The sequence below is a fragment of the Lampetra fluviatilis genome, chromosome 13, assembly GCF_964198595.1.
Source record: "Lampetra fluviatilis chromosome 13, kcLamFluv1.1, whole genome shotgun sequence".
Taxonomy (NCBI): domain Eukaryota; kingdom Metazoa; phylum Chordata; class Hyperoartia; order Petromyzontiformes; family Petromyzontidae; genus Lampetra; species Lampetra fluviatilis.
This window is the reverse complement of record NC_136287.1, coordinates 4,117,254-4,135,104: the sequence shown is the minus strand read 5'-3', so window position 1 is coordinate 4,135,104 and position 17,851 is coordinate 4,117,254.

Genomic DNA, 17,851 nt, shown 5'->3' with positions numbered 1-17,851 from the left:
TGCATCGGCTCCTTGCTGGCGAGCTTGGCGATCTCAGCCTCGCGGCGGTACGACTGCCTGACGACCTTGCTACGCCTGATATTGACGAGCGCCTCGCGCAGTTCGGCATTGGTCGACTTGATCAGTTTGAGAACTTGGACGACGCTGAACTGGACCGAATGATCCGCGAAGCGAATATGGTGGCAAGCCCGCAACTGCTCATATCCGGCGTCCACGTTGACCAGGGCGAACAACGTCTTGACAGCACTGTTCGCATCGGAGCCATTGTCGCTGGTGACAGCGAGCAGCTTGGTCGAGACATTGTGCCCGAGGCTTTGGAGGTGCTCAAACAGAGCGGTGCCAATGCGCTTGCCAACACCCCTTCCGGACTGCACATCGAGGATCGTCAGCAGCATGTATTTTGACGCACCAGATTTGGTGTCGATCCAGTGCACCGTGACCATCCAAAATCCCTTCAGGTTGCAGCTCGACCACCCGTCGATGGTGAGCGAGATGGCGACGTCCAGGTTGGAGAAGAACGCCCCGACAATGGACAGCATGATGGCGTGAAGCTCGACAGTCCTGCGAATGATGGTGCGGGTCGACGGGCCCTTGTATCCCTGCGTCAATGTGTGGACCAAGGTCTTGAACTTGTCGCTGCCGGCGGCTCGCAAACAAATTGCACCTTGGATAACAAAATCAACCACCGCGTTCTCAAATTTTACCAGGAGGCGATCCGGGATTGCTGGCCGGCTCAGCATTTGCTCGCCGACACCGACGTCCCGACCTCACTGCCTGGGGCGAGCATGTTGTACTTCTTGAAGTGGGCTTTCCACCCCGATGCGTTCCTTGCTGCACACGGGGATCACCTTCCGTCCAATCGTGCGTGTGCTCCCACGGGAACGCATGCCACTGCCTCTTTCGATTGCTATTCGCAGCGACCCCGGAAATGCCGTTGCTGGAATCCTCGACCTCATCCTTTACCTCAAGAACGTGGTCCATCTCCATCTGGTCCGACATCAATGATTCAAATTTCAAATGGAGGCCACGGACTGCGCCACGGAGCTATTAGCGAGCAGTAAACAAGGTATTTACTGGGTAATATCTCGCGCTACCTTTACCTTTACCCTATCCGGTAATTCTTCCATGTTACCTTTACCTTACCCCTTGACATGGTCAACACCTTTACCCTTTTACCCGGTAAAAAGGGTAAATTACCTTACCTTGCCGAGACATAAACATGAGGTGATGCACGGTACCAGAATGTTGAATTTCTTTTGCACCGTACGTAGTCAACCGTGCAGGACAACAAACTGTGGGTTTCCGTGTGAGGCTCTGTGTCTCTGTCTGAGTCTATAGGTCTCTGTATGAGTTTATGTATCTTGGGACCTCCTTTGCCAGTTTCAAAATATAAGAATAGGTTTTACCCTATCATGCAATAAAACAGTTGTGGTAAGATGTTAAAACATCACACAGAACCTTTTTTGCAAGAAATCATGTCTGCATTAACCACATATACTTGTCTTTGAAACGGATTGGTCCACACCAGAGACAGCTTTATTTATTGTTAACAATAAATAATGAAGCTAAAAACGAGGAAATGCTAACGTAAAAAAAACTAGGAAATGCCAATGTAATCAAATACTAAAGCATAATTACTGAAGTGCATCATTATACTCATACGGAGCAATATCTAGTCTCTTTTAACGATGGTAAATCGAATACATGTACATTATGATAATTTTTTGCAAAAAATTAAACGTCTTCCAATTTCCATGTTGCATGTTGAGGGTTTAATACAGGTAGGAACAACAGTTCCACACTGCCCACCAGGGATTATTTGTCTGTTGTGCATAGCCCCTTCCAAACAAGTACTCTCCCGGATTGGGTGAAGTGCATCACGTGACCGCGAGCTCTCTGTCGTGCACGAATGCGCTGTCCTACCAAGTTCCTACCTGCCCACTCCGAAGGAACGTGTTGATGTTCAAGGAAACACAGATATGGTAATATCCTACCACTACTATTACACATTAATTGCAGTACTATCAGTGGAAGAGTAAGGGTATATTTGGTACCGAAATATGAGGACAGTAGTTCCTCTTTTTTGGTCTTAAGGCCATGTTGAGAGCCATAGTCTTAAAGTATGTGTAGTGGTGATACGCGCTGGGGTAGCGATCAGGTGCCAGCGCGTTGTGATTGGATGTGTGTGTGGTGACGCGCGCTGATGGTGAGGGATCAGGGGTCAGCGCGGGATCGTGGGTTGTGTGGTGCTGATTGGCTGGGTGCCGGTGACGTGCTGGTGTGGGAGTGATCGGTTGGTAGCGCGGCGTGATTGGTTGGTGAGTGGAAACACGCGTTGGGGAAAAGAGGATCGTAGAGATAGCGCGTTGTGATTGGTTCACTAACAAGCGATGCTCGCATCGAGGTCCGCATCCGCTCCGTCTCCCGGGAGGAGGGACTATATAAGGTGATGCGCACAGGCGCACGGGGAGAGTGTAACCAGCGAAGACTGAAGACGGGAGGAAGAGACAGGGCCCTGCGGTACCTAGTCCCGCTGTCCTGTGAGGACCGGGACTCTGTGTAACCCAGAGGCGGAGTGTAGGGTGAGCATGCAGTGTCAGCATGCAGAGTGTGTAGCCGGGGCCTAGAGTCTACACGAGACAAGTGATGTGGGTGTAGCCAGAGGCGTAGGGTCTACACGAGACGAGTCTACACGAGAAGAGTCTACACGAGACGAGTGATGTGTGTGTAGCCAGAGGCATAGGGTCTACACGAGAAGAGTCTACACGAGACAAGTGATGTGTGTGTAGCCAGAGGCATAGGGTCTACACGAGAAGAGTCTACACGAGACGAGTGATGTGGGTGTAGCCAGAGGCATAGGGTCTACACGAGGCGAGTCTACACGAGACGAGTGAGGCGTGTGTAGCCAGAGGCCTGGAGTCTACACGAGTCCAGTACAGTGTGTTATAAGAAGAATAGAGGTTACGAGTTGTACCGGTGTCTGGTGACCGTTCTCGGAAGAATAGAGACTACACGTTGTATCGAGATAAGCGAAGATTTAATAAAAGAAGTGTGTTACCCGTCAAGGAGTTTCCTGCCGTCATTTCCAATACTTCAACTGGCGTCAGAAGTGAAACTGTCTTCCAAGCATGGATACGAGGAAGACCATTCGGACCCACGGGAGTGACCGCGAGGACAACCTTGACGACCCGGGCCAGCTGCCGTCGGGGGGTGAGGACGAAGAATGGCCCACGCTGCAGGATCCGCCGGCGGCGCCGGAGGAGCGGCGGGGGACCGAGGCCGTGCTCCGGGAGGCGCACTCTCGTCTGGCGGAGCTGCTGCTCGCCGCCGCGTCCATCCTGGCGGAGATCAGCTCGTCGGCTGGAGCGGAGACGGCAGCGGACATTCTACAGGGTCGCCCCGCAGATTCCCGCCAAAATGACTTGGCGATTCCCGCCATTTCATCGGCGTCGACTTTTGGCGGGAACGGCGACCGCCACGTGGCGGCGGTTCTCCAAGCGCGCCATCTTACGTCATCGACGCGCGCTGCGGACCGCCATCAGTCGTCCGCCATTGGGGCCGCCATCTTACACACCGACGGGGCGGCGGGAAGGAACCACGACGCGGAGGACGACTTCATTTTTCAACAGCGCCTCCCCGCATTGTCAGCCTTCAAGGCGGAAGGCTGGGACTGGGGCCAGTTTCAGCGCAGGTTTTTGGCGCATCAGGAGATGTCGGCCTGGTCCGATGCTACGGCGCTGCGGGCATTGCCTGCCATGTTGGACGACAACGCGCTCGCGGCCTTCATGTCAGCTCGGAGGTCGGACCGATCCACGCTTAAGGCAGCGCTGGGTCTCATGGCCAGGGTCTACGGACCTCCCTCGGCGTGCCGCCATCATTTTTATGCGAGGCGGAAGGCGGACACGGAGACCGCGCTCGCCTATCGCACGGCGTTGCTGGCTCTCGCCGATGCTGCATTCCCTCGGATGGACGAGGAGGGCCAGGATGCGATGGTTTTGGAGCAGCTGCTTAAGTTGGCACAGGACCTGGGGGTCCCCATCAACACGGCCGACGAGATCGACATTTCTTCCTTACGGGTCGCTACGAGTATACAAGCGCACAAGGCCCTTCAACGCAAACAGGGGGTCGTCTGCAACGCTGCTGTGGCCTCAGCTCCGGGTTCGGTGATCACCGAACCCCAAGTCGTCAGTCCACGAGAGGAGGCGTTCACCGCGGGACGACCGGGGGACTGGAGGTCGGGGGGTCAGTCGCCTTTGCGATCGGCCCGCAAGCTGGAGCAATCAAGATCACCGCCGACCCTCATCACGTGCTACAACTGCGGCCTCCGGGGCCACGTGGCGTCCGGTTGCCGCGCTCCCCGTCAGCGCGCCATGGGATCTCGGCTGGACGACGACCAAGGCCCCAAGGCATCCCTACAAACCCCGGCAAGTCGCGGCACCTCACATGCTCGGCCCACACACTGAACACGCATGGGCCGTCGCGGAGCGACGGAAGAGGGCCGGTTAGGGTTCGGGGATTCGGTTCGGCGAGGGGGTTTCGGCCGGGACCGGAGAGACATTGAGTGGTCGGAGTTGGGGCATAGAATTGTGGCTGCTTCAGCGGGTTCATCCGTCGTTGCGGGTTCTATTGATGGGGTAGAGGTCAGGGTATTGGTGGACACGGGGGCGTCGGCGACTATTATATCTGACCTCATTTATAACATTCTCCCCGTGCCAGCTAATCCACCGCTGCAATCTATTCAGGTCTCGCGCACTAACGAGCTCGTTGCACTCAATATTTTGGGGCCTTTTCCAGTCACGCCTAGAGGGAATAAATACCTGTTGGTGGGGGTCGAATATTTCACCCGGTGGCCTATGGCGTGGCCTCTCGCCAACCAGTCGGCAGCGGCTGTGACGGACGCCTTTGTCCAGGGCTATGTCCTGGACAAGGGGGCTCCCGAACGCTTGCTGACCGACCAAGGTAAAAAATTTTCGAGTAAATTGTTGCAAGAGGTGTGCGATCTATTGGGTACTAAAAAGGTGCGTACCTCCCCGTACCACCCGCAGACAGACGGGATGGTGGAAAGACTTCACAAGACTTTGACTTCTATGCTGTGCCAGCAGGTGTGTGAGGCACACGTAGATTGGGACCTGCAGGTCCCGGGGGTCCTTGCCGCGTACAGAATGGCCCCCCATGCAGCGATGGGGTTTTCCCCATTCTATTTGATGTACGGTCGGGAAGCCGACCCGCCCATGGAAACGCAGCTTGGCCTGTCCGCTCCACGAACCAATTCTAAATTGGCGGAACATATTAAATTCAATATTCACAAGCTAACAGAAGCAAGGGAGGCCGCACGGCTTAATTCGCGGGCTCGCCAAATTGCTAATGAACGACTGCGGGCACGGAAGGTGTCCGTGCACGAATGGAAACCGGGTGACAGGGCCTGGCTGCATTGCCCTCAGGCGCCCTTGGCTACGTCGCCTAAATTGTTGAGGCCATGGCGGGGGCCCGTGGAGATCGTGCGCGTTGCACGGCCCCAGTGCGTTCAGATAAAATGGGGAAAACGACGGTGGTACGTCCACCCCTCCCGACTGAAACCGTTCTCGCCTCCATATGGCCTCCCATTGTGTCGTGAGGGCCGAGCATGTGACGTGACCGACGACCCTAAGGGGGAAATGTCTCTGCCTGATCCTCACATGTCTCCGCCTGATCTGCTCCCAGGTGTCTCGGAACTGACAGCTGCCGACCACCGGCGGCCGGATCTTCACGGCGGGGCCGGCCCTTTCAGGCCCGTTCCACGCCGTCTAGAGCAGCCGGAGCCGCCTGACGGTCGTCAGTGTCCCGTCCCGTATGACGGACCGGCCAGACGGACTCGCGCCAGGTCGCGCTACTTTGTTTGACCTGCCATGTGAGGAGTCGAGGCAGTGGGAGCGCCTCGTCACTTCGTTAGTTGCAGAGACGCGGGGCGCGTTCATTTTCTAGAAATCGCTTTTATTATGTTGTTCGTCGGGCTGTATATAGTTTTTTTTATAAGGTGTTGTGTGTGGTATTGTTAACTTTTCTTGTGTTAATTGTCAAATTGTACATAGGTTGCTGTTGTGTTGTTGTTGTTGTGTTACGGGGCACACTGGGGGGGGGGTTTGTTGTGTTAACGATGTGGGAGGTTGTTGGTTAGCAGCCGGGACGGCTGCGAGCTATGTGGGGGGGGGTGATGTAGTGGTGATACGCGCTGGGGTAGCGATCAGGTGCCAGCGCGTTGTGATTGGATGTGTGTGTGGTGACGCGCGCTGACGGTGAGGGATCAGGGATCAGCGCGGGATCGTGGGTTGTGTGGTGCTGATTGGCTGGGTGCCGGTGACGTGCTGGTGTGGGAGTGATCGGGTGGTAGCGCGGCGTGATTGGTTGGTGAGTGGAAACACCCGTTGGGGAAAAGAGGATCGTAGAGATAGCGCGTTGTGATTGGTTCACTAACAAGCGATGCTCGCATCGAGGTCCGCATCCGCTCCGTCTCCTGGGAGGAGGGACTATATAAGGTGATGCGCACAGGCGCACGGGGAGAGTGTAACCAGCGAAGACTGAAGACGGGAGGAAGAGACAGGGCCCTGCGGTACCTAGTCCCGCTGTCCTGTGAGGACCGGGACTCTGTGTAACCCAGAGGCGGAGTGTAGGGTGAGCATGCAGTGTCAGCATGCAGAGTGTGTAGCCAGGGCCTAGAGTCTACACGAGACGAGTGATGTGGGTGTAGCCAGAGGCGTAGGGTCTACACGAGACGAGTCTACACGAGAAGAGTCTACACGAGACGAGTGATGTGTGTGTAGCCAGAGGCATAGGGTCTACACGAGAAGAGTCTACACGAGACGAGTGATGTGTGTGTAGCCAGAGGCATAGGGTCTACACGAGAAGAGTCTACACGAGACGAGTGATGTGGGTGTAGCCAGAGGCATAGGGTCTACACGAGGCGAGTCTACACGAGACGAGTGAGGCGTGTGTAGCCAGAGGCCTGGAGTCTACACGAGTCCAGTACAGTGTGTTATAAGAAGAATAGAGGTTACGAGTTGTACCGGTGTCTGGTGACCGTACTCGGAAGAATAGAGACTACACGTTGTATCGAGATAAGCGAAGATTTAATAAAAGAAGTGTGTTACCCGTCAAGGAGTTTCCTGCCGTCATTTCCAATACTTCATATGTGTTAATGAGCTTGGAAACGTAATCCACCACTCTATACTGCTGGGAGCAATGAATGTGCTAATTGCTCAGCAAATACAGACTAGTTCCAAGTCTTGTAGGCAAATTAAAATTCCTTACACTGGTGCACATCAAACTCGCCCTTAGTCAACCGAAGAAAAACACGTTTCATAACAAAATGATTGACGCGTGTGCAGCCACAAATATCTCGACACGTTACTTTATGAATGTTTTTGTTTTGTTGTTTAGTTACTCCAACCACAAGCAGCATGCATAGCATGTCATCATATTCGCTGCAACCTTGCCTGCCCTTCTCAAGCACGATGCCAGCCCCCATAGGCAATTCAGCGTCTCCCACATTCGTCACCAGTGGACTGACCACCTGATGACGGAGACTTGTGTTGCCTCCGAAACGTCGTGATTTTTATTTTATTTTTAGTAATTTTAATTTCATTTTTTACCTACGTGGCTTTACCGAAAGAACTAAGAATATGAATCATTGCAGTCACAAAAGCTTCAAATCTAGACCTCTCTAACACTATCAACACCAATGATACAGCTTTCGTCAGCACGGTGTACTGTTGAAATCATAACTACAAACTATACATTGGCAAGCACGCAGCAGGTATTCAGTACTGATCTCACATCAACACATGATATATCTCCATTTCTAACCTCAGCGTCACAGACTCTTTCGATCTTCTTACACCAGTCAAGTGTTCAGACAGCAGTTGCATCCACATACAGTGTAATCTCGTCTGATTTGATCATAAGCAGCCAGAGTGCCTTGTCATCAACTACCCTGCAACCTTCCATGCCAGTGGCGGCTCCTGCAAAATCTCTCAGGGGGGGCAAATGTCTGGATGATTGATAAGGATAAGGTCCACCCATACAATGGATAAATTAACAGCTTAAGCATGTAAAGGCAACTTCACTTCTTTAATATTAATGAAAAATAAAGTGACTCTTACAATACATCTTGTTTGTTTCTATACTCACTATTAAAACAAACCACTCAAGTTTCTTTTATTAAAGATTCCACTAGGTGGCGACAAATTATATTGTTGGATGAAACGTGCTTACGTATGATGACGTAAGCACGTATGATGACGTAAGCACGTTAGGGCGAGCCCTCCCGGAAGCCATAGAGAATGCATTGCAGCGCCCCCGTTCGAAAAAAAACATCTTTGAATGTAAGTCTATGGGACCACTCGGGGCGATTCTCAGCTGGAGGGAAATCGCCCAAAAAGAGGCGGTACTCCACAGAACGTAGCATGACGCTGATTGGACTATATCCAGAGGCACAGTGACGGCTAGCGTGACTCTGTGGTTGAATGACATTGGTGGTGCGTCGCCCGATCGCCCTAATGAAGAAACCGCCCCTGTTCCATGCCCTTCTCCAGCACGATGCTGGCCCCAAAGAGCAAAACAGCATCTTCCGCGTCCGTCACCAGAGGATTGATGACATCTCTAACACTATCAACACCAATGATGCAGCTTTCGTCAGTGCAGTCTACTGAATGGCAGCAGCCATTGAGCACTGCTCTCTCATCAACAAGTGAGATATCTCCATCTCTTATCTCGGCGTCACAGACACTTTCGATCTTCTCACATCAGTCGAGTGTTCACACTGCAGTGGTCTCCACGTCCAGCGTGCTTCCATCTGAGTTTATCACAAGCGGCCAGATTACCTTGTCATCAACTACCCTACAACTTTCCCTACCCTTCTCAAGTACGATCCTGGCCCCCATGAGCAACCCTGCGTCTTCAACGTTAGTCACCAGTGGATTGATGACCTCTCCAACATTATCAACACCAACGATGCAGATTTCGCCAGTGCAGTCTACCGTTGATTTCATAACGCCGAACCATACATGTTCAAGCACGCAACAGCCATTCAGTACTCATCTCGCACCCGGCTTCATCACAAGCAGCCAACATCCAGAGATAAGAGAAAGTTCTTATTTAGCGTTGCCACATCGTATCTCAGTTTCACCACATCCTGCTTCTGCAACACAATCGCTTTCCACAATCACAACATCTCTCTCAAAACTGCTCATATGTGCTAAGCAGTCAGCCTGTTCAGCAATTGCATCGCCAATTAGTGCATCACCCTTCCTAATCCCAGTGCCATCCACACTCTTAGACTCAATTCAGGCTATTCTTCCAACAGCCGTATTTTCCAACAGTGCTGGCACATCTGGAAATGTATTCGCATCCACTCAACAGTTAAAATCATTGTCTCATCTCCCCAACTTTCGATGTCACAGATACTCACAATTTCCATACAGCCTACTCTAAAACTGACAGCCATATCCACCGATACATCATTTTTATTCAGCCCAGCAGTCATAAGCAGTGAGCTGCCGGCCTTTAGCATGCACATCACCACACCTCCCTTGACACACACGACTCAAACTCACCCCATTACACTGCTGTTCGGTCTTCACACGACAGTAATAACCACTGTCGTGATATCAGCCAGCCCCTCATCACTCACCGAACATCGTGTACACAGCAGCACTCCTCCGGAGAGCGCTTCTCTCCCCGCAGTGCAAGCATCGCAGAGCCAGGCCACCCCGGCACAACACTCCCTGTCATCTGGAGTGTGATCACAACAGCACGAAGAACATCGCAAAGTGCAGGTGAGTTCAATCCTACCTTCAAGTACAATGAGTCATTTCTTTCGTCTCAAACGGTGTTAGAACAGAGTCTGGTGTGGACCAATCAGTTTCAAGGACAATGCATATATTATCAGAGTACTTTTTTGTTTGCATTCTGATCACAAGCATTGTGGTTAATGCAGACATGATTCCTTGTGAAAGGTTTCAGTTTGGTGTTTGAACATGTTAACACCTGTTTTGTTGCCAGAAAAAAGGGGGAAAACCCGATTATCACGCCTCTGAATCATAATGCCTGCGTGCTAGTCTTTGTGCAATAGCAATAGCACAAATACTAAATGTCCTGAATATTATCCTAACCCACATCATCACCACTACTGATTACATCACCATCGTTACATTCAATGCAACAATGTTGGTGTGTTTCTAAATGTAAATATTGCCCTCTCTCTTTTGTGTGCAGTGCCTCAACATCTTGACGCCTCACCTCCTTCACCAACCAGCTCGGCAACTCCCAACAAACTCCTGGCAACGTTATCCTCCAGAGGTGCCAGATTCATTCCCTCCCAGAATTAGGACTTATTGATAATGATCTTCGTACGCAGCACAAATGTGCATAACAAATGTTTTTTTGGTTTAGATTGCATAAATATAAATGTGTCGTTATGCGATCTAACCCCAAAAAAACTTTGCTATGGATAATATTGGTCGCGAAACCCTACGCGTTAAACTGACAAATGAGATGTGTGTCTTGTGCAAAATACATCGTGTTGTGGACGCATTTTGCACACTTAATTACAGTATTTTCCCGCATATAACCCGCGGGGTATACCACTTTTTACAAACAAAACAAGACCCTGCGGGGTATATGGAGGTGCGGGCTATCTGAACTTTTTTTACACAAAACGCTATGTTTGTGGGGTATATGCGTCTGCGGGTTATATGCGCATGCGGGCTATATGCGGGAAAATACGGTAATTACATTTAACAATTGCGTAGTCTTTACTGTTATCAATTTGATCATCACTGCACAATTTTCCACGGTTGTGCAGTACAGCTCTCCGAACAACTTTCAGGTTGTTAAAAAGTTTGGTTTGGCATCATGTGTCACTCTTTGGGCTGGCAGCTTCTTCAAGAGCGAATTTCTTGAAAAAGCTCCTAGCACGTGAAGTGGAACAATAGACGGCATGCCGAACATCGTGCCTTGCAAGCTGAAAACACATTGGATAGCTATTATTGTGATTGCCTCCATCATCAAGTGTTTGGGAACAAAACAACTGTGTTGCATTTCTACTCAAAATATAAACGCGTGTTTCATTATTATAACTTACAACATATGTGAATGTTTGTAAAGGATACAAGTTTATGAACTTAACAATAATACACACTTTTTTTCCAAAACAGCCTTGATTATATTGTTACCATTAAATAGTTGAATATGGAATTTTCAGAAGTTGCAATAATTGTGGGCTCAGTGGTGGGTGGAGGTGCCTTTTTGATGTTGTTGTTGGTACCTCTGTCGGTGTCAATATACAAAAGGTGAGTCTCGACCAAGATGATCAGTTCATTGTTCTATAGCCTTTCTATAGCTTTGAGAGCAAAATTAAGGTGTATTTTTCATTGTCAAGACCTCAAACTCTGCTCATGTTAAATTACGATTTTAAGCTTTCGTGACTGCAGGGATTCATCTTCTTGGTTCTTTCGGTAAAGTCACGTAGAAGGGAAATAATGTTTTTAGCCTCTCCTTTCTGGCACCCTTTGCTCTCTGGACATCTCATTTCTTTTAAAGTTATTTTCGTGTTTTAGTTTGTTCGCCCCCCCCCCCAGCACCTACGATTAGCACAGTTGGCTATGTATGGTGCAAAAGAAGTTCAACAAACAGTACGTTGGGGTCCTCATGACAACCCAAAATGCCATTGTGTCGCTATATAAACAATGTCGCAGACCGTTGATGACTGTCCACTGACAAGTTTAGTGGATGTCGATGAGAACTGCACATGGCTACCAAGGCTGATATCGCATAGCTCGGCGATTACGAACAAGCTGAATCAATTTCTTGAAACCAACTTTGAATGGTAATTATAATTTATGCCAAGGGATTATTCACTTAGATAATGCATTGTTCTTACCCATAATGCAATGTGTAATTTTTTTTTACTTTTAATACCAATCAGTCTGTGTAGTAACATTTAAAGTTAGGTAACATTTAAAGTTAGTAACTTTAAATACCAACTTAAAACTGTTCATCAGGAAACATTTTTAAACATTATTCTTATGAGGCCCCATGGTGTATAGTGCTCTATATGGCTATGAAAAGTGCCATTGCCCAAAACGTTGTCTATTATATATTGTTGTTTTTAAGGCACCGTTAATGATGAATGTGTTGAGCTTTTGCTATATGTGCTTGTGCACATTGCCAATGCAGTACTGTATTTCCAAATAATGTATTTCATGGACAGTACATAGCATGCCTTCCAAGGAGTTTGTTTTCACTCTTTTGCACGTTCATTTCCTGCAGCTACCAGTATTTTAAGTGCACTTCCAGTGCATGTCACATGTTGTAATATGAATGTTAAAGATTTAGTTATATGAGGTAACCGTGAGGGTCAGTGGTAAGAGTGTTGAATTGACAATGCTGAAATGCAGCATGGGAAAATTTTACCACGGAAAAGCCATCATATACATTTTTATCGTTCACGTAATTTTGCCTAAATTCCAAGAATCTATCATCAGCTTCGCTGACATGGTATGAATGCCGATCTCGTAGCATTGTGGATGAGGAAGTATGCCCCCGACTGAGTAAACATAAAGGCTACTTGAAGGATTTTTTTAAAATAAAAAAAAGGTTTCATAAATCCCTCTTGCACATACAGTATTAGGCACACGAGGTCGTACTGCTTTGCAATGACTTCTGATGGATTCATTGGTCCATTGCATGATGCTGATGGCACTATGGGAATAAATGGGGGGGGGGGAAAGATTCAGTAAAGTCGGTTGCAAAAGAAGGACGATGCAGGTTATGGTGCAAAAATCTACAATTTTAAATTGCCCGGAATAGTGCACAAAAATCCATTACAGCTGTCTTCGTGTATTTAGAACTACAATGAGCAAGGTTCATCTTAATTAAATAATGAATCTCAATGGAATATAACGTTGTGAAAACTGAATTAAACTGAGGCATTGTTGCAGTCCATCGAGACTGTTTTATTAATCACTATCCCACTGAGCTCTCATTAAAATATTAGCTTATTACTGGGCCATATTTTGTCATGGCTGAAAAACAAACATATTTACACCATACTTATCTCTCTGCTCAATTACTAAAATATATACAGTTAATATTTTACGTAAGATGCCTTGAGGTCCTGTGGCATTGAAGGTGCTTATATCGGTAAATGCAGCTCCTTATATTTATCTCATGTACTCAAGCAATACATTGAATATATTGCTACATTACATCTGTGATATAGTTATGCTGTAATTGATGCTTTTTCTTCAATAATGCAATGCATGTTTGTGTTGTGTGTGCTGCAGGTACACGATGACATATGCGATCATTACACGTGACTAGGAAGACACGCTACATTTATTTACACCTTGCAATCTCCAGCCAAGGCTGGCATATAATTTGTGTTACTCACAATTCTTTATCCATATAGTAGTTAACGTGTGCTACACTCTACAATGCTTCCATAATATAGTTTTTTTTGTGTTAGATCCCGTAAATATATAAATGTTTCGTTAAACCCGCCACCACCCGACACAGCCAACTAGTAAGGTTTGTCACGTAAACAGAACGTGCCAATTCGTCACGAGTACAGCACACCGGTGTGTTGGAGAACAAATCCATAACATTTACAATCTGAGTACGACGTTTCACCAGTGATTACAACTACCTTCATCAGGGGACAGCCAGATTTGTGGCGAGATCTTCCTGTTTCATTCCTTAAATAGAGGGATAGATGTGATTACATCACTTGTGAGCCCTTCACGTGTGAAGGGGGGGGGGTGGTGGGCCCGGGTGTTAATGAATATGGATATTGATCGCGAAAGTCTACGTGTTAAACTCTACAATGCTTATTTACAATGAGATATTGTCATGTATAATAGGTAGAGTATGTGATTTCAATGACACCAGCTTTTACAAAGCTAATGCAGGTTTATCATTTCACATACTTTCCTGTACAGTTTATCAGGTGTATATCGATGCATCGATTCATTAATATCGATTATATTATCGATCTTACGATACGTGTATGTTGAAGACATCGAGGGTGTAAGCGTCAGTGTGTTTTTTCTATCCAGTTTGTGTTGTGTGTAATGGGTTCATGTGACCCTTGAAGTCACGACAGCTGCCATTAAAAGACCATAATCGATTATTGAATTTTATCACGACCCTGAACTGCATAAATTGGTTGCTGGATAGACACCAGCTCATCGATTGCCAGTGAGTAATCCATTACTCCCCTAATACCCATACCCTTCCCTCACCCTTTCTATGCACGTAACGTATCTGCTTGTATGTGTAGTGACTGTGATTGTCAGTGTGTGGTGCCGGGCTTACGAAGCCACGGCGGATAATGTGTTGGCATTACGTGTAGCCCGCTTACTGGGCGTAGTACCAGCCCTAGCGGAGCTTGGGTGAGCGCTGGTCAGCGCGGAGGCACCACGTACAGTGTACGGTGCGGGCTCCCGGTGAGGGAGCGAGAGGGAGTGTCAGCTAGAGTTACTTCGGGGCATGATACGCTGGTTGACCTGCTGACACGTGACCGGATGATATTGGAGGGGGGCCACCGGTGGACGAGGGTCGCTGGGTGGTCACGTGGTCTAAAAGAGCTCTCGGGGAGCCTTCGGGAAGCCTTCGGGAAAGAGCTCGAGAGATCTAGAAGGTGGGCGGGGCGAGGCGCGGAGCCAGCCCAGGCCGATATAATGGGGCCCCGTGAGGGGCTCAGGGTTCTTCATGTTACTGGTGATAAAGATCCACGTCGGGTAAAAGAAGCCTCTAGCCACGCAGTCCGGGACCCAGCTCGTGGTCCGGGCCGGGATAGCGTGCTCTGGACGTGAAGGACCCGACGACCCGGCCTACTGCTCTTCGTGCGGACTTCCGCACCTTCTTGACATGGTTGAGCACTTAAATCGCATGACCTCCGAAATGTTATGCCACTTGAAGATACCGACTGGGATTTGCACATCCCCAGGGTTCTGACGGCATATCATTCTGCGCCGCATGCATCCACGGGGTACTCGCCATTCTCAGCTGAACCCCGTTCTACCACGAGCAGGCGATTGGCCGGCCTCATTTCGCCACTCGCTGGAATATTTGCGCAAGGCTTGAGAGGCGGCCTCAGTGGCGTCCTCGGCGGCGCAGGCGACGAACGAACGTCTGCGGGCTAAGGTAGCGACGGTAGTCCCGTTTGCAGTGGGTGACCTGGCCTAGCTGCACTCCTCACAGGTGTAATGCGAGCAAGGATTGAGGGGGGTGGAGTCTGGGTCACGTGGGGAGTGGGTGGAGTTAGGGTCACGTGGGGGGAGAGGATTTAAGGAGAGAACCGGAAAGGGTAAGGGGAGTTGAGACGGAGTGAAATACGAGGAGGCCACACTGGGCAAGACGGGGAGTGTGGCGCGGTTGCCACGCGGTGGGAGACGTCGACACCGACGGCCATCGGTGTCAGACGCTAGAGAGCTAACGGGGCAGTGAGAGGCTAGCTGTGAAAGGGGCAGCAGTGACGCTAGAGAGCGGGGCAGCGGTACGGCTGCAAGGATCGCCTGACGGGGCAGCAGTGAGACTGCATATTGGAACAGCAGGGAGCCTGCACAACGGAGCAGCCGAGGACTGTGGAGAGGTCGTCGAGCGGGACGCGGGCCTGAGCGAGACGCCGTGGTACGGAGATTCTACGAACCCAATAAAGGACAACGGAGATCGACGTCTGAGAGAGAGTCCTTTATTACACAGGTGCCAATACACACCTCCACGAAGCTGCATTGGCCGTTGCAGGGCCCAGTCACAATAGTGCAAGTGCTTCGGCCCCCAGTAATATTTTCAAAAGGAAAACAAAGTTAAAGAAAAATACCATTTATTTTTACAAGGCCAACAGCAAATACATTTCAGCATTCACAAATTAAGTAACTTTTCACTTAATCTCTGGAGGCCCTCCAGCTGGCGGAGGCCCCTGGGCTGCAGCCCCTAAAGCCCCGTGCCTTAATCCGGCACAGTGCCTGGCCAATATTTTCTTTCTTATCTACTTTAGCTTTCTTATCTACTTCCGCCCCCTGCATCACAAAGCTTCAGTTTGAACTCCATGCATTGCCTCCCCCCCCCCACCCCCGTGCCTCCCAACGTTGCCCCCCAGTCCACAGCCCGCCCACACACTCACCATGGCCCCTCCCCTCCCTCCATCCCCCGCGACTATATCATTGCTCGTCACAGCCATCTCTTAGACACACTTAAGCGGTTGTGCTTTCGCTACGTTGTCCCCACCTGAAGAAGGACGCTTGTGTTGCGCCCGAAACGTCGTGATTTAATTGAGTTTTCATTTATTTTACTTAATTTTTTACCTACGTGACTTTACCGAAAAAACCAGAGTAGTCAAAACGGGTTTGTAAAAGCGAGCATTGCACAGTACAGGGTGGTCCACATATCTTGTGAGGCCCATTTAATTATCTAAAACTTATTATATTTGAGTAAGGTTTACTTTAAACATAAATGAATATGCAAAGAGACAAAACATTTACTGGTAGGAACCCACTGGTTCCACCAGCCCACAGGGGATTATTGTGTCCGTCCGTCGTGCAGGGAGGGGCTGGGTGGGGAGGGGAGGGTGGGGCTGGGTGGGAGGTGGGAGGGGTGGGGCTGGGTGGGTAGGGCCTGGTCACCCCGTGGTGCCCTTATAAAACTCAACGTCTAACCTACTCACGCCGGCTTGTGCCCGCCCTCACAGTCGGGCATATTTGCGGAATACACCACGCCGCCGTTGACCCTGGCCATTGATCGAGCAACCCAACGTTCCTACCAGCTCCCTCCGCAGGAATGTGTTTCTAGGGTCAATTAATTGGGGGTCACAAGACATCTGGACCACCCTGGACATTGGCTTTGCTGCTCTGCCCTTTGCTGACAAGATAAGTCCGCAGCCTATAACACCTGTGTTGCATCGTAGCCACTCATCCAACAACTACACAGTCTACACCCTGCTTAGTTTCCCAGAGCTGGCTTTATATAATTAAATGCACAAATCAAGGCCGTAGTCATGGAGTCAACATTGGGGGGCAAAATCTTCCAGGGGGTCTGGGCCCCCCCCCCCCCCGAAAAAAAAATCTAAATTTGAAAACGAATTTCCTGACTAAAATATTAAAAAAATTAACTAACACATGGGATGGACTTTTTATTTATTTTGTACAATAATGTCTAATAGTGTACTGTATTACATTGCTCTGTTTTTTTTACCTTTTTTGTTTCATTGTATGTAATGGCAGAGATTAGGGATTAATAAAATACAATCATATTAACAGAAATCTATTTTATAGCAATATATTGGGGGGGATATTACAGTATATATATAATAATTACGGCCTTGGCACAAATGATACATTGTATGTGTTATTATTTTCAGCATGAGACCAGTGGATGGGATGGAGAATTGTAACTGTGATTCTACTCACTCGTGAGACGTGAAATTTCAGGTCAGACGAGTTCTGTCAACAACAGCAACTTTTTCCCCTTTGCAACCCAATATCAATATTTATCATATTCTTAGGTTTTTTCGGTAAAGTCACGTAGGTAAAACATCAAAATTAATGAAAATAAAATAAAAACAAAAATCACGACGTTTCGGAGGCAACACAAGTCTCCGTCATCAGGTGGGACCGTCACAGCCAGATTAGCTGCATCAAGTGAGGCAATGATTCAAGATGTAATCCCTTAAAAGCGAGTTGAATCATTGCCTCACTTGATGCAGCTAATCTGGCTGTGACGGTCCCACCTGATTACGGTTGCCTCCGAAACGTCGTGATTTTTATTTTTATTTTATTTTCATTAATTTTGATGTTTTACCTACGTGACTTTACCGAAA